We start from the raw sequence: 18799 nt of genomic DNA on the forward strand, positions 1-18799 counted from the left end.
CCATTTTTTCTTGGATCTCAAACTTCAGTCCATTAAAAGCGAGGTTCGCAAAAGTCTTTTCAGATAAAGGGACTAAACACTTATTCCTTGCCCTTTTAAATTTGGAAACGAACTGATCGATAGATTCATTAGCTAACTGTCTCATGGTCGAGAGATCAGCTACAGACAAATCCGGCATAGCCCTTTGAAATTGAAAATGAAATAACCTTTCCATTTATTCCCATGATGTAACCGAATTGCAGGTAAAGCAGTATACCAGGTGAACGCAGTTTTGACAAGGATAAGGGGAATAACCTTAACTTCCAATAATCAGCATGAGCCGCATCACCACATTGAGCCAGAAAATGATTAACATGTTCAAAAGTGGACTGATCTTCTTCTCTAGTGAACAATGTAAATTCTGGCATTTTAAAACCCCTTGGATATGATATAGTATCCATCCAATCAGGATATGGTTTTCTATAAATGTTTGGGAGGTATCCCATATCATGGCCATATCCTCTTATCACAGGGTCCACTACTAACTGATTTCGTACTTGATCCACGACGGGCGCAGGAGCTACAACATAAATAGATGGCAATGGCTGGTTCAGATTTTGATGAGGCAATTGGTAGAATGGCTGATGTGGTAACTGTGGTTGCTATTGAGGTGGTGGCTGTATTACCTGTGGTACGTTGTGAGCAATCATATGTGGATTGACTGGTGGGTTTAACTGTACTGGCAATGGTTGGTGGACTTGAACATTTGGACCCATAGGGGGTGGAAAATACTGATTTACGTTAGGCACTGCAGGCTGGGGTGCTTGATGTTGTGGTTGAATGTTTATCTGTTGGATCTGTTCTTGCCCCCTAGGCAAGAGTATTGCAAGATTTTGAACATCTAGGACTACAGGTGGAGGATTTACCTGGATCACAGGGGGGCTTTACACCTGAGTAACCTAATGTCCTCTTTGAAGGTTTTCATCGATCATCGACTGTCGAGCAATTCCTCCATTTGGGTCCGCGCTAGCGTGAGGTAATCCCTCGCTAGGTGCTATTGGCAAGGTTTCTCCCCTTGGTAATATTCGAATGGGTGGGATCGTAGACGTACTTTGCATCATTGCTCCAAACTGTATTGCGGAACCCCCCAATGCTGACGGAGATCCTGTTCTCAGTTGGGTCGGTGCGATGGACCCCCCATGTTGACCTTGCGTGCATTCATAATAAGTGTTAATGATCAAAGGCCTAACCACTTCGGTCATACGCCTTACCACATAATCAACGAACTCGTTCTGAGTTTCTTCAATAGTCCGCCTCATGGTAGAAAGTGCAACTGGTGTGAGCTCAGTTTGCCTTCTATCTTCAACACGCTGCCTCGACATATCTGTGACCTCCTCTCGAGATTGGTTAGCAACCTCGGTATGATGAAGTTGAGCGGATGATGTCTCAGCATGGGTATTATCTTCCGCCATCAATGCAGCTTGCTCGTCAGTAGTATTATCCGAGTTGGTTCTACTCCGGGCGCGTGGCATAGCACTCTTTCTACTTAACTCAATAAAGGTCCCACCAAGCGTGCTAAAAAAATGTTTCGCCGGTTTTTATCCCGTAAAAAATCTTTCACCTAATGCTGCGTTTCGGATTTTATTAGAGGAGACTAGGGTCCTGAATCAAGCTCGGACAAAGAATGTCAAATGCGTTTATTAAACCCAACTTATGTCTTACAACTTGACTCGATGCGACACCAAACTCGACAATACTAACAATGAGATGAAAACTTGGAAATGTCGAGATCAAACTATATCGGGATCTGATCAACGACACTACTAATACGACATTGCCATTCAAGGCACGCCAGAATCTAATCAATGACGTAACTTGAGGGAATATGGCTAGAATCTAATCAACAACTATATTCTAAGCACAACGCCAGAATCTAATCGACGACGCTGAACCAGTGGTACAACGTTGGAATTTAATCAACAATGCTGAACCTGATAAAGACTCTCGCCGGAATTGAATCTACGACGTAGAATCTGAAAGTTGCAATTACGACTACTCCTAATGTGCTAAAAGTAAAGCTAGATAAAAGATGTGTTGTGTTATTCGTGTAGAGGTCCCTTCTACGTTGGAAATCTTTAAGTATTTATAGAGGAGCCCGATAACTATCGATCGGCCACTTCTCCTTGAAAGTCGTTTTCCACTTCCTTACGTTTCGCACTTTAAACGCTTCCTGACTTATTGATGTTGCTTACGCTCCTTGGGTATCACGTAATAGTTGATTTTCTTCCATGTGTCCCTTTATTCCTTGCTATTTCCCAAGTTTCATTCTTTAACTTCCTTGATCTTCACACTCACGGTCATGTCTTTACCTTTCGACACGTGGAAATGAATTTCTTTTTCACGTGTTACCATAATTTCAGACTTATCAACATCACGTGCAAAGCTCGTGATCTTGGACTTGTCGACATCACGTACAAAGCTCGTGATCTTGGACTTGTCGATGTCACGTGCAAAGCTCGCAATCTTGAATTTGTCGATACTTCTATGACGTGTCCTGTCGATAAATACCTCTCAATACCTCTGGGCTTAACTCACAGCTTTTCTCCGGATTCATGCCATGTGGGCCGTACTTTATGTCCTTTGTGGCCTGTAACCAGCCCACTCCCTCCAGGGGTAATTTTGAGTGTCAACAACAGCCTATGGTCTTTCTCGGGTAATCTTTTAAACCTTCGACAACTTTTTCCTAAAGTTCCTGTCCATCACCATGACTTTACCCATTGTGCCTTTTGGGTACAAGTTCACGATCTCCTGTTGGTAAAATTTATTGAGAATGTGATGCTAGAAGTGGCTTCTAAATTGGGGAAGGTGTTGGAATTGAAATTGGAAGGAAAAGGGGGAAGTTCGTGCAAAGTGGGAAGAGCTAGAGTGTTTCTTGATCTTGCAAACCCACTGTTACCAAGGGCTGTGGTGAACTATGAGGATGACCAATCATGGGTTGATTTCAAGTATGAACCACTCTTGCTTTTTGCTACTCATGCATGAAAACTGGCCACTACACAACTAATTGTAAGGAAGTTCCACACGAAAAATCAAGTTTAAAAAAAATTTTGCTGGAAATTTTGGTTATTGGCTAAAAGTTTAAGCGCAAGAGATAAGCCCGTTATAGAAGTTATTCTATGGGAGTGAATTCTCAGAGATAGAGGAGGACGAGATTATACCATAAACTCCACTGTAGGCCAATATCTTAGAGAATACACAACTAGCTGAAGTTGAAGGGGTACAAGAACCAAATCCCATGGACATTTAACAAGCTGAAAACCCCAATTGAAGGGGAAAGGGAAAGCTAATAGGGGCAAAGGCTGCAAGGGGTAAAAGAAACCAAGAAATGCAACTACTGCTTACTGACTCCCATGGAGTGAAATAATGAATGGGGAGCTGATAGAGTCATCCAAGATAAGCCAGAAGGATAAAAAACTCCATCATGAAAGAAAATGAGATGATACAAGTCCAATGACTCTCAAGGGGTTGAACCATTTGTTCTCAATGAATCCAAATTACTAGAGACTCCCATGAAGGAACGGATTTTGGTAGCTAGCCATAATAAGCTACCGGGGGATATATGTATATTGTGAGCTAGAATTGTTAGGGGTTGAGCACACCTCTGACATTACAGGCACTTCGAGCCCTTGTGGCTCAAGAAAGGCCCAAACTGATATTTCTTATGGAAACAATAAATAAGAAGGAAGTAGTGGATCATATAAGACATCGTCTCAATTTCTCGCGTTCGATAGTGGTTAATCCAGTAGGAATTGCAAGGGGTTAGCAGTCTTTTGGAACGGGGAGTCGACAATGGAGTTAGTTTCCACAAGCAAGGATTTCATAGATCTTGTTTGCACAAGTCAAAGTAGTGGCACAGTTATGAGGCTCACCTTTGTACAGGCTTTGAGAGATTTTCAAGAGAGGAGGGTGTTATAGGAGAAAATGAGAAACATTCACTCATCAACTCCCTCCCTTGGGTTTGTATGAGGGATTTTAATTAAATATTATACCATCGGGAGAAAGTCGGGAGAAAAGGGGTGGACAACTACAGGTTTGTTGCTTCCCAAGAATTCTTTAACGAATGCTCCTTTATGGATATTTAAAGTAAAGGTTGTGCATTCACATGGCTAGCAATAGTAAAGGGGAGGCTCCAGTGAAGAAAGGCTTGATAGAGCACTTTGCACTTTAGAATGGAGAGTCTTGTTTCCAAATGCTGAAACTTTTGTTTTTCCGGCCATATTCAAACCACGGCCCAATTTTTTTGTCCTTAGAACCTAAGGTAAGGAAAAGAAGAAAAGCCTTTAAATTTGAGGCATTTTGGTTAGAAGACAAGGGGTATAGGGAGTTGGTAGAAAAGGTGTGGTATGATCCGCTATTGAAGAATGAGGGCTTGTTGCGCAAACTTAAAGAAATAACTGGGAAACTACAAACGTGGAGCAAAAAGAGTTTTCCAACGGCCCTCGCCAAATTGAAGCTTTAAAAAGAGACTTGATTGAACAGATGAACAGGAACTTGAAAAACTCAAGCGGCGAAGCAATACAACAGATTAAATGGGATATTGAGAAACTATGGAGACAAAAGGAGATGTATTGGGGTATGAGATGACAGATTCAGTGTCTGGAGTGGGGGGATAGAAACACGAAGTTCTTTCATGCCACAACTGTGCAAAGACGACAAAGGAACATAATTTCCATGCTAAAAATTGATGAGCTAGAATGGAGCCGCTACCCAACCCTCTCAAAACAACACAACCCAATTTTTCCAGCACCTGTATACTACCGGTGGGCCAAGAAACTTTCAGCCAATTCTAGACCAATGCCCGTGCGTTGTAGGGGAGCACATTAATGAAGTTTTAGTGGGTCCACTTACCGAGGAAGAAGTGGAAATAGCAATTTTTCAATTGGGAGCAATAAAGGCACCAGGACCCGATGGACTTCACGACCAATTCTTCAACTATCATTAGAAGGATATGAAACTGGATGTGATCTAGAAAGTTCCACAATCCTTCAATTCAGGTATTCTTAATCCTAAACTCAATAGGACCTATATTTCCGTAATTCCCAAAGTTGCAAATCCAAAAAGTTTTTCCCAGCTCAGGCATATTAGTTTGTGCAACTTTGCATACAAAAATCATCTCCAAAGTCTTGGCCAATTGCAATAGAGCAAAGTGCGTTTGTGAATGGAAAACAAATTCAGGACAATATGATGGTTATCCAGGAAGTGTTGCATCAATTAAGGATAAGGAATTGAAAAGAAAAGTTATAGGTAATTTTGAAATTTGATATGCAAAAGGCATACGACCGGGTGGAATAGGAATTTTTGGAAGTTCGGATGAAGAAAATGGTTTTTATTGTGAGAAATGGGTGTCTTTGATCATCACATGCATAAAATCGGTGACTTTCAGCGAAAAATTCAATAGTGAACCACTAAAGTTTGTCCAACCCACGAGAGGTATAAGAAAGGTGATCCATTATCTTCCTATTAATTTATCATTATGGCTAGTGCACTTTTCTATACATAAACAAAGCAATGGAAGATGATAGAATTAAAGGAATTAAGCTTAACAGGTTTTGTCAAACCTTATCTCACCTGTTGTTGGCGGATAATGCTATATTCTTTCTAGACGGGAAGATTATGGAGTGTCAAAACCTAGCTACGGTGTTGACCCAATAATGTTTTGCTTTAAGGCAAGCCATAAATTTGAACAAGGCGGGGATTTTTTTCAACAAGAGATGTCTGGAAAGCTTGAGCAGAAACATGGCTTCCAAGCTCAATGTCTCAGTGATTAAAAAAACTGGGAAGTATTTGGGCATTCCCTCATATTGGCGACAAACTAAAAGGGACATGTTTACCTGGATCTTGGCTAGAGTAAACATGAAACTTGAAGGTTGGAAGGAGAAGCTAATATCTAAAGCTGATCATGACTGTTGTGCAAGCCTTGCCTCAATATGCCATGTCCATCTTTAAAATCCTGATTTCGGTTTGCAAGGCCATTGGACAAAGAATAGCCTCCTTCTGATGGAAGCAAAATGATGAGAAAGGGGGTTGCACTGGAAAAAATGGGATATCCTGAAAAGCAAGAAAGATAGTAGAGGGATCGGCTTTCATGACCTTGTCTCATTGAACAAGGCAATGTTGGGTAAACAGGCGTGAAGACTTTTACAATCACCATCAGCCCTTTGGTGTCAATTGTTCAAAAGAATATATTTTCCCAATGGAGACTTCTAGAATGCAAGGAAAGGCTCGAGAGCCTCATGGGGATGGCAAAGTTTACTTATTGGTGGGGACGCTAACGATGGAAGTGTGAGATGGACAGTAGGTAATGGTACATCGATCAAGATTCAAGACGATAGATCGTTGAGTAGAGGTATCATCGGTGGTCTGGCTAACCGAGACGAACCACAGAAAGACGAGGATCTAATTAATCAGGAAACCAGAACATGGAATGAAAACAGGTTGCGGACAATGTTCAATGAGGAAATAGCCTACGAAATTTTGGCCATTCCTACAAATAGAAATCCAATGGAGGACCGCATGATTTGGATAGGAAATAGAAGTGGTAATGCCGTGACCTTTCCGAAATTCTTAAGGGGACGATCCTCGAGGGGAAATAGGTTTAGAAGTATTTATCAATGGATGTGAACATCGGTTGGTCCGGTCGAAGGATGAACCAAAAGGCTCATCTATCCAAGGACAGAGGCGCTCTCCGACCTCATACCTTGCATGACATTAGTTTCTAATCCATGCACTCGATTGGAGTCACCATTAGCCATAATCAAGGGTTGGCTAGAAATCCTAGTCGAGACGCGGGAGTATCGTCTCGATACATGTTCAATTAGAGATTCTAAGGATCGGGGACTTGATTGACTAGTCATCTAACTAATGCCCTTTTGGTACCTAAACTTAACAATTTGCTAATTAACTAGTCAGGGCAGCCTATCGAAGGTTCATCCTAATCATTCTAAAAATGGAAAATAACAATCAATATATTAAAATGCGCAATCAAATAATCATTATAGAAATAAATAACCAGCGACCTAGTATCGTTTCTATAAAAAAAAAAAAGGCAATAAAAAGCCCTATGGTAAAGCCCTAATGGCTTGTTCAACTTTTTGGGCTCAATTTTCAAAGGTTTTCACCTTTTTTTCTACTTTTTATACTAAGTTTAGAATAAAATTAACACTAAGATCTAATGAAATTAACCCCAAAACTAATTTTTAAACCTTTCCTAATTTTTCTGAATTTTTCGGAAATTTTCTGAATTTTTAATTATTTTAAATTTTTAAATATTCTTATTATTATTTTAATTCGGGAAAATGGATTTCGGACCGGGTCAGGGAACCCGGTCCGACTAGGTGGTCCGACCCGGACCGTGGGTCCGAGTTATGTCTGGAAATCAGACCGGCCTTGGGCCTAGTTCAAATCAACTAAATTCAACCCAAAAACACCCCATGGTTCAACCCGATCTAGAGACCGACCCGGATCCGTTAAATTAGATCAGATCTGATTTCTATTATATTCAAATTTTTATATTTTCTGAATTTTTTTAGATATTTTTATATTTTCGGATTTTTATGATTTTTTTTCTATTTCTATTGTTTTTTGTTCTGTTCTTCTTCTTCACGTTGTTTCTTCCCCGAGGACTCCTCCTTCACTGAAGCTTCACCGAGAGCTCCCATTCTCGGTTCTTCGTCGGGATTTCCTTCCCCGTCCATCGGCCACCACCTCCAGTTGTCCGAAGATCGCCGCCTATGCCAACAACCACACCCCAGTCGGTTGTCACGTCACCCCAACGGCTACCACTCCAACCCACGCCGAAACCATTCTGGCAACGTTAATGTCGCCAAAAACACACATAAAAAACAAACCACATTCCAGCATATCAAAAAGATATATGCACACTATAGGCGAGGAAATAAAAGAATGACTGTGGCAGCCTCAAACCACGAGCATCGCCTGAAAGGGGGTTGCGGCTCCGGTAGGTGTTCAGCCACAGCTGACGACGGGAATCGACAAGTATGCTGGTTCGTGGACGGCTACAGAGTATGACCGCTTGGCAGGTCGGCGCGAGAGGACGTCGGAAAGTGTCACGAGCAGGAGCTACCACCGAGGGTCGACGCTAGGGAAACAAGGACCTCTTTGGGAAGGTTGGGCCGAGCGATGGAGCGACGGCGATGGGATCTCCGGGAGAGGCTGGGGGTACGATGAGAGAGATGGGAGGCGTGCGCCTGTGGTGGCTGGCGGGGAAGATGGTCGGTCTCTGGAGGAGTGGGTGAACCTTCCTGGGAAGGAACGAGAAGAAAACTGAGAGCTGCGTGTCTGCTCTGTCTTTTGTTTTGCTCATGGTTGTCCTTCATGCTCACGAAAGAGAGGACAAGAGGATTGAATGGTTGGGCCAAGCTGTAGAGAGGAAAGAACAGGCCCAGTTGGGCTGGGGCTATCGGGCCAGAACAAAGAACAAAAAACAGGCCGAAAGCGGGTCGGTTCGAAGGGGCCCAATTTTCCTTTTTTCATATATATTTATATATTTTATAATAATTTTATATTATTATCTCTATTTTGCACTAATTTGGTCTATTTAGATTTTTAGGCACCAATTTGCAAAAATCAGGTGTCACGGGTAACTACTCGATTAAAAGCGCCTTCAATAAACTAAACCAACCAAGTCTACTACAGCAAATAGCCACATCATCATCCTCTTTCCAAAGGCCTAAATCCTTCTGAACAAAGTTATGGCAACTAGAAACACTCCCAAAAATTCGAAACTTCCTTTGGATTGCGTGCCAAAATGTTTTACCCACAAGAGAGAACCTTCATAAGAGAAATATCATGCATGTATCCCATATACCCTATCTGCAACCAAGCGCCAAAAATAGTTGAGCGGAGATAATAATAGTAAGAGTGTCATAACTTTCATACGGCGATCAGTTAAGTACCATAACTTTTTTTTTTTGCTCGCTTAAGTGCCACAAATTCGAAAAATCAATCATTTAAGTGCCATCAACGATTTGCCTCACTACACAATTCGACGTGGACATCAATTGTCCTACGTGGCACCTCCAGCGCCACGTGGACAATTTTTGTAATTATTTTCGCTCACTTAAGTGCCACAAATTTTAAAAATCGATCACTTAAGTGCTATAATTTTGAAAAATCAATTACTTAAGTGCCATCGACAATTTATCTCGCCGAAAAATCTATCGTCGGCCTTGCCCAAATGTGGCAAGGGCCTTGGCACCCTCGCCCACGGCTGGTGAGGCCATCGCAGCCTCGCCGCGAAGGCCCTCACCAACTGCCAGTGATGGCCTCACCCAGGGCCTTCGTGGCTCTATTGGTCGAGGGCAGGCCTTTACGGCCAACGCACAAAAAAAAAAACAAAGAAAAAAAAGGGAAATAAAATTTAAAAATAATTTAAAAAAATCAATTAAAAAATAGAAAAAATCCATGTAGGATGATTTGCCAAAAGCAGTACTCAAATAATCAATTTTACTCCGATGTAGCGCTTAAGTGAGCAAAAGAAAAATTATGACACTCCAGTGAGCTTTATACGAAAGTTATCACCATTAACCATGTGATATGAATATCACCCTATTTGATGCCATTTGTCTATGTATATCATTTTCAATTGGTTGGGTCATGAGTGACTCTTAGGAAGTGTACTTGTCATATGAAATACCTTTCCATTCAAGTGACGGTGAATACAATTTTTTTCCTAGAAGAAAATCCCACAAATCACCCTCAGCTTTTGTGCTCTATTTTTTTTTTATTTTTGCACTTTGCATCATCTAAATGTGAAAGTACCATACTATGCCTTCGGGGTAGAGATTTCTTTTTTTGTCTCTTAATTTAAATTACCTCAGAATCAAGTTATCGTTATAATTTCAAACAATCGTAAGTGAATTTATTGGCTATTTTGATCATTTGCCGCTTACAATTGAAAACCACTCTAAACCAATACTCTCCACTATCGAAATGTCGTTAGCCATTGGCAATTGCATTGTAGGCGCAAAATGATAATTAAAGCATCCCATTTTCTCTTGACTTAATCAAGTAAATAGAAGTGATGTGTAATGCCCAATGGTAGCATCTATAAGGGTATTTGCTCACTAGACTTGCTCATTGGGCGGGTGTGGGCAGGCTTGGGTCGGGCCGGAGTCGAACCTCTTGCATTCCTACCCAGGCCCGCTCAAGGGAGCAACATAAGTGAGCTGGCCCGCCTACCGAGCCACCTTTCTTTTTTTATCTTTACATTTTCTAGCTAAAAAATATAAATTGAAATGGAAAATAAATTAAAAATAACTTTAGGTCTTAGTGTTATTTTATTTATTATTTTACCATGATTTTTATATTAATTATTTCTCCTATATTAGATTTTTGGGCTTATTTTATTGGTGTTTACAAATTCTAAATATCAAGGTAAAATTATCATTAAAAGGAAAAATACTAAAACATACCTCATTTTTCATACAGCAACCACTGAAATCCCTCTGCTTTTGAAAATAAATAAAAAAATACTTGAGTTTTACCTTTAAGGGTCATTTTGTACCTTCACATCAATTATTCTCTTGCAAATATCCATGTCAAATTTCCTAAAAAACCCTTCAATTTAAGATCAAGTCCCATTTTGCCCAAATATTTTTTTAACAATAATATACTAACTTTCCCTTTATTTCCAAATCTGTCCCGTTAACCCTCGACGTGCTATTTCCCTATGTACATTTCTCTCGACATGTCATTTACACTAGTACGTGTCTCTCTCCCCACGTGTCATTTCACGTCATCTTTTTTGTTTTTTTTTTCCTTCTTTCCCTTTCTATGAGTGGCTTCATTCCCAGGACTTGATGATGACCACCAATAACTTAAAACAATCCGCCTCTTGAAACCTCCATCAGCAACTTCTTGTGGCAGTAAAAAGAAGGAAAAGAAGAGCAGTTAATTAGAGGAAAATTCAAAATCGAACACAAAATTCTCTTCACTTCACCCTCTAGAACAACAAATCCAGAAGAACCAAAGGGCGATATGTTGGAAATCAAACTGTGAAGGCGGAATTCCGCGAAGAAGACTGATGAGCTACTGCTCTTCTTTCCCCATTAGCTATCGGTGAAATCTGTTGTGAGTAAGACAGCCACGGAGGAGCTCTCCGCGAAGCCGGCGCATAAGCCGCTGCGCAAGACCAAGTCGATGCCCAGAGAGCCGAGGAGAAGACTGAGTCGCGAGTCACGGCCAAGTCAAGAACGACTGAGTCGAGGGTGTCCGTGATAGATTCAATGTCGTTGAGCTCGGATATCTATTCTCATCGGCTTTGGGCGACCCCAGATCTAGGTCGCCAGATGTGACGTCCTAGAATGCCACACACAACACGTGCCAATTAATATTATTATAATTTAGCTAGCGGAAGTCAAAGTCTAAACAAGTATTAAACATGAATATCACACAAGTTTAGTCAAAATACTTTTGCTTCTTATTAACAACCTTTGTCATATTTAGGTAGCGCATGATAACCATTCTAGTTTTGTCCAGAACTGGTTTTCTGTTCTCAGAAATAGCTTTGGACCAAAAACCCGTTTGGTAACGCAATTCCATTTTTCTATTTCTGGAACAACTTTTTGTTCCAGAACCGATTCTGAACCAGAAATCAGAACAAAAAAAAGTAGATTTTCTATTTCTAGACCAAAAATGAGAATCATTTCTGAGAGAACTCTTTTTTCAAAACACATGTTCATCTGGAAGTCACGATCTTTGAGGTGGGAAAAAAAAGCAAAAAATCAAAAATTTCAAAACTTCACAGAATGATTTAGAATATGTGGCAACCCACTTTGAGGGAAATTTTAATTTTTTTAGGTGCCGAAAAAAATAAAAAAAATAAAAAAATCAAAAATTTTAAAATTTCACAAAATGGCTTAGAATACCTATGACCACCAACTTTGAGCGAAATTTAATTTTTTTTAGATGCCCAAAAAAATAAAAAATAATCAAAAAATCTAAAATTTAAAAACTTCACAGAATGTCTTAGAATACCTGTGGCCACCCAATTTGAGCGAAATTTTATTTTTTTAGGTGTCGAAAAAAATTAAAAAAATTAAAAAATAAAAAATTTTAAAACTTCACAGAATGGCTTAGAATACCTATGATCATCCACTTTGAGCGAAATTTAAATTTTTTTAGGTGCTGAAAAAAATAAAAAAATAAAAAATTTCAAAACTTCACAGAATGGCTTAGAATACTTGTGGTCACCCACTTTGAGCGAAATTTAATTTTTTTAGATGCCAAAAAAATAAAAATAAGCAAAAAAGCAAAAAAAATTTATTACACTTTTTAAAAGTTTTAGGACTTAATTATACTTTTGAGACAAGTTTTAGGATTTCTAATGCACTTATCTTTAAATAAAAAGATAGAGGTGTGTAAGTGGTTATTGGGTTAAAAGTGAGGTATGTATTTAATATTTTCTCTTAATAAAACATTTTTTTTGTAATCTCTTTCAATAAATATAAGTGTGGAACGGGCGGGCCTCAACGCCCTTGTGTAGTCTCGGCTCACTTGCTGACCAGACTAGTTTAGGCCGGCCCAACGGGCTTACGAAAGGCAGCAAAGTCCACCCATTGATAAGGTATATTGCTCACGTGGGAAAGTTTCTACTTCTCACCAACTATGGGCATGTTTGGTTCAACTTTGAAAATGCTACTAGGGGGAATGCAAATACCTTTGGGTGAAAGCCCATTGGGGAAATGTAAATGGTGTTTGGTAAAAATATTTTGTAAAGCTACTTTGGCCAAAATATAGTGTTTGGTGAATTTTTTTTGCAAATGGGACTTTGAGAATTATCTTATTTATTAAAAAAAACAAAACCTACCCATCGCCGGAGCCGGCTGCCGGCCGCCGGAGCTTGCCGCCGGCGGCCGTCTCCCGCCCCCAGGCGACCTCGCCGACCCTTCTCCCTCGCCGGCCGCCGTCGCCGGCCCTTCTGGTGAAGAAGATGAACAGCTTCAAACCCCAAAAAAAAAAAAAAAGATGTGAACAGTAGCATTTGTGGAATGCTAGCATTTGGCCAATGCTAGCATTTTGGGAAGGGGCTTTCGAGGCCCAAAGCTCCTTCCCAAAGCTGAACCAAACACAACCTATATCAGGTTAAAATAGTCAGTATCCTACCTGTATATTCTCTTTCAAATATCCATCAAATCGAGGCTAAATTTCCTAAATAGCCCTCAATTTTAGATTCAGTCTCAATTTTGCTCTTAGTATATTTTTTTGTTTAAATAAAATACTAAAAACTTTCGCTTTAATACAGATCTGTCCCGTTAACCCTCGATGTGCGTGCGATTTCCCTATGTACATTTCTCTTGACGTGGCATTTACACATGTACATCTCTCTCTCACTTCTTGTGTCATTCCACGTCAGTTTTTTTTTAACTGTTTTTTCTTCTTTCCCTTTCTATGACGAAGTGTAGTATTTAGCTTCATTCGCAGGACTTGATGATGACCACCAATAAGTTGGAACAATCCGCCACTTGAAACCTCCATCAGCAACTTCTAGTAAAAGTAAAAAGAAGGAAAAGAAGAACAGTTAAAAAGAGGAAAATTAATCAAAAAGTTATCATCAACAATTCAGTCTTCAGGCGACCCCAAAATCAACATCCAACAGGAAATATGAAAATCGAACGCTGAAATTCTCTTCACTTCAACATTTTTGTGACAAATATAATCGGAACCAAAGGGGGATTATGTTGAAAATCAAATTGTGAAGGCGGAATTCCGCGACGATGAGCTACTGCTCTTCTTTCCCCATTAACTATCGGTGAGATCCGTTGCGAGCTAGACAGCCACGGAGGAGCTCTCGGCGCAGCCGGCGGATCAGCCGCTACGCAAGACCGAGTCGATGCGCAGAGAGCCGAGGAGAAGATTGAGTCGCGAGTCACGGCCGAGTCAAGAACAACTAAGTCGAGGGTACCCATGATAGATTCAACGTCGTTGAGCTCGGACATCTAATCTCATCGGCTTTGGGCGACCCCAGATCTAGGTCGCCAGATCTAGGGTAGGTCGAACCCCACGACACCGTCACGGTGACAAGGAGTTGAGGCCGCGAAGGGGTTGTGGGGAGGTTGTGGCGCAGGTGTCGGAGATCTGGGTGGTGATGGGTGAGCACCGATAAAGCTATGGCCGAGTGATCTATGCCAAGAAGACGATGAGCAGTGAGAGGAGTAGCTCGCTCAAAAGGGTATAGAGAAAAATAAAAAATTGACGTGGAGGGAGAGAGAGAGAGAAATGTGCACATGGAAATGCCACGTTAGATAATTAACGGAAATTTTTTGATCGAGAGTAAATAGGATAGATTGGAGCTAGAATGAAAATTGAATATTTGTTTTAGATAGTAAAACAGTTCGCCGTAGAGTTAGAACTGAACTTATAATTTCGAGTTTTTTTAGAGAATTAGGCCATTAGAAGAATTGTTTTCTACTATCATTTGCCAACATGTACTCTAGACAATATAACATTGTCTTTCAAGACATACTTATATAAGGAAGTACAAGAGAAGAACAGTAGTCCCGTACTATTCTCAATGAATCTAGCAAATACTATGGAGCTTGATAAATATTCAAGACAAAGGACACGCATTTAGAAGAAATTCGAAAAGACATCAAGAGCTCTCGACATATATGAAGACTATTGACTTTTGAAGAGCAAGAACATTTCCGAGCTTCTAGAACGTGATAAGCTGCGAAGTCTTGTCGGATCAATCTTCTAAGCCCCGTCGTCTTCGTCAACATGCATTGGAGTTTCATTGGAGCTTCCTTTTTGCTTTTTCAACAAAAACATTAGCACCCTTGTACCTCTCAAGCAAATCTCATTGTGCGTGATAATTTAAGGGAGACCTATAGTTCTGTATTCTTAAATGACCTTAAGAAAATGCGTAAATGTGGTGATTCGAACCCAGGTCTTGAACGAGGATGACGAACACCCTTATGATTTGAGCAACTTGGGGTTCAATTCTGAAGTTGACTTATTGGTCAAGTCTCCCAGTCAACCCGCTTTTTTGTTAGGGTAAGCAAGCCAGGAAAGTTCATGCTCATTAATTTCTTCTGAGAAAAAGAAGCCAATTGGGTAGTTTTTCTTGATCACGGCACTTGAAAATTGGACTAGTTCATCGTTATTGTTCTTGGTCAAATCAAAGAAACGAAAGACCTTAGCGGCAGCGACGTGACCGATATTAAATAAGTTTGTTTACCTCGCCCTCCAGAAGTTTGCTTATTATCTTACTCCTCTGGAGTTGAAAGCCGTGGGCGTCTCTGAACTTCTCTTACTGTACTTGCGTTCTTTCCAAATTAAAGATCAACATGATTATCGACGCACCAAGAAGAATTTCCTTCGCTTTCTGGATTTCATGCCTGATCCTCTTCATCCCAGGCACTCCTGTCAGTGCACAGACATATATTCAGGAGAGGTGCGCAGATACGGGCAACTACACTGCTCATAGCATGTTTCAGGACAACCTCCACCGCCTCCTCTCCGGGGGGCTTGACAACAAAGGGCCCATTTACGGTTTCGACAACACGACGGAAGGTGGAGATCCGGACAAAGTTTATGGTCTCTTCCTCTGCAGGTAAATCACGTGCAAAAGATACCAAAAATTTCAACTTTTGAGTAATACCTTTCAATTCAATCATTATAATCTTTGGAATCGGATCACTCGGCACTAGGATTTATAACGGAGCTGATATATTGGTCTTAATTGAAATCATCTACAAAGTACGGTGATCCAATGCCAACCCAAAAATTGCTATCCAGATTTAAGTGACTACTAATGCAACTTTACTATTCCTCTTTAGAGGGGATGTTGCCGCCAATCTCTGTCAGTCTTGCATCGATTCAGCTACCAACCTCATCGTAGAAAGATGTCCAGGACAGAAAGAGGCGACCATATGGTACGATGAGTGTTTTGTGCGCTACGCTAACAGATCTTTCTTCTCTATCATGGAGACAGAGCCAATTATTTTTATTGTCAACCCTGCGGACACTATTGTTTCCTTCAACTGGACTGCGGTGGAAGTGGCGGACTTGGCGAGGAAAGCAACGGACTTGGCAATCTCCTCAGAAAGCTTATACGCGACCACAAACATTAATGTCTCACGTTTAGTGACCCTGTATCAGCTCGTACAGTGCACCCCCGACATATCAAAGTCAGATTGTAAGAGTTGCTTGCTTTCTGCTATCGAACAGTTTCCTACCGTTCTTAATTATAAAGGGGGAGGTTGGAGAATTCTTCAGCCGAGTTGTAATGTACGAACCGAACTGTATCGTTTTTATGGGGAACCTGGAGGACAAACACCAGCACCTTCTACAACTAACAAAACCAGCACTGAGTCCGGCAGTAAAGGTACGAGTTATATAATACTCAAAATGTGCACTCAATTCGTCATGGTAAGCATGTAACGGTATCATTCAATTGCTTCTCATTTTCAATATGAGCTGTTTTGTGTATCATAATGCACTTGACTTGCTTTTACAATCTAAACTATGATCATACTCTCTCGCTTTCACCGAGTTCTTGGTACTATATACACTTGGTGAAAAAAAAATTTTGCAGATTTGTGGTATATTTAGATGCAAGGAATTTCTCTGTCTTGACAGGGGTCAAGCGAGCTCCATGGATTGCAATTGTTAGCTCAGTAATTGGATCGTGTTTACTAATAAGTATCGTGGGTTCGTGCATTTTTTTAAAGAGAAGAAAGAGATTGAAGAAAGGTATAAGTGAATTCATCTTGCTTGCCATTGGAATGACCATCTTCTAACCTTTACCTTACGAGAGTAAGCTCTTGGATCTCAGAGAAGGAAAACGGCCAAGAGTTTCAGTTACTTCATCTGAGACAAGAGATTGGAGAAGAGTTTTCAAAGGAAAACTCTCAAGGAGAAAAACCGGTGGCTTCTCAAGAATTATCTCTGATACGATTAGACATTGTACGTGCGGCCACAAGAAACTTCTCCAATGAATGTAAACTTGGGGAAGGTGGGTTTGGCCCTGTGTACAAGGTAAGCATTTTAGTGACTTAACACCAATTTATGGGGAAATTGGGAAAATCTTCTAATGGTAGCAAACTGGCAAAGTCGTTATCCATAACATGAATTGAATTGAATTTGGTTATCATTAGTAATTCTCACATAGGGATTTGACAATCGACTTTACGCTATTTCAGGGCACATTGGCAGATGGAAAAGAAATTGCAGTTAAGAGGCTTTCAAGAACCTCAGGCCAAGGAGTTATTGAGTTGAAAAACGAAGTCATCTTGATTGCTAGACTACAACACAGGAACCTTGTTCGATTATTGGGATGCTGCTTGGAAGAACATGAAAAACTCTTGATATATGAATACATGCCCAACAAAAGCCTAGATGTCTTCCTTTTTGGTTTGAGCTTTAGCACATGCAATGAATTTTTTAGTTTTATAAAGTTGAGTTTCATCTAAGTCTCTCATCATCGACAGATTCAAATATGGGGCAATCTCTAGACTGGAAGATGCGCATGAACATCACCTGTGGAATAGCTCGGGGACTTGTATATTTGCACGAGGATTCTCGCTTGAGAATTATCCACAGGGATATGAAAGCTAGCAATATTTTGCTAGACGGCGAGATGAATCCTAAGATATCCGATTTCGGAATGGCCAGGATCTTTGGTGCAAATCAAGACGAGGCCAACACAAACAGGGTTGTTGGAACCTAGTAAGTGCTTTAATATCTTTCTATGTCCATTACATGTTTGAATGATTCACTAGGCCAACAAAGAACTTTGATGAACAGTTCAACATTACCAAAATGAGCACATTCATATTTCAGAAGTTTCATATAGAAAATTACTTTTCTTAGTTTCTTAGTTCCAACTAATTGCTCTTCATCACACTATTCTGGTTAGTGGATACATGGCACCTGAGTATGCGATGGAAGGAGTCTTTTCCATAAAATCAGATGTCTTCAGTTTTGGAGTTCTCTTGCTAGAGATAATAAGCGGGCGAAAGAATAACGGTTTTCATCTCCGAGAGCACGGTGAAAGCCTTCTCACCTTCGTATGTTCCTAGTCAACACTCCTTTTTAATTTGAAATCCAATAATTTCGTGCAGCCGTCCTTGCTTATTTCCCTTGTGTAATGACAGGCATGGAAGTTGTGGTCCGAAGGTCGAGGGTTGGAACTTACTGATCCATCAATCAAAAAGTTATGTGATGGAGTTCAAGTGCAAAAATGCATACACATTGGTTTATTGTGCGTTCAAGAAGACCCAGCGGATCGACCGACCATGTCGCTCGTGGTTCATATGCTGGGAGGTGACACTATCCCACTTGCCCAACCATTGCTTCCTGCATTCTCAGTTGGGAGATATGTGAATACACTCGATCCTATTGGGCCGATTCACAAAGCTTCCACCATTAATGAAGTAACCCTTTCAGAAGTTTTGCCCAGGTGACCAAGAATCATCACGTTTCTTCAGTTGATATCTCTTTTGTACAATGGAAATGCTTCGGGATTTGATAAAATAGAATTAATTACAGTGCGTGATCTCTTCAACATTGTGAGTGCCATTTCTTAATCCTTGATTTCCGCAATCATCAATTAATAATTGTAAGGGTAAAAAGCCTGTTTATCAGTCGTCATTTATGTTCTCTCAGAATGATACATATACTTACTTGAGTAGTGTATCAATATTCAATTCTATAAGCACCCAATTGATATATAAAAAAATATACATATTACAAATTCTATGATCTGCCGAAATCTAATGCATGAAAAGTGTTAAGA

General features: G+C 40.4%; 1 pseudogene; it reads left to right on the top strand.

Annotated features, from left to right (window-relative positions):
- Positions 1 to 580: 580 nt before the first annotated feature.
- Positions 581 to 18657, top strand: LOC115693360 (cysteine-rich receptor-like protein kinase 10; annotated as a pseudogene).
- The last annotated feature ends 142 nt before the right edge of the window (positions 18658 to 18799 follow it).

The sequence above is a fragment of the Syzygium oleosum genome, unplaced genomic scaffold, assembly GCF_021117445.2.
Source record: "Syzygium oleosum isolate NSW1041296 unplaced genomic scaffold, Sole_v2.1 Sole_v2.24, whole genome shotgun sequence".
NCBI lineage: Eukaryota > Viridiplantae > Streptophyta > Magnoliopsida > Myrtales > Myrtaceae > Syzygium > Syzygium oleosum.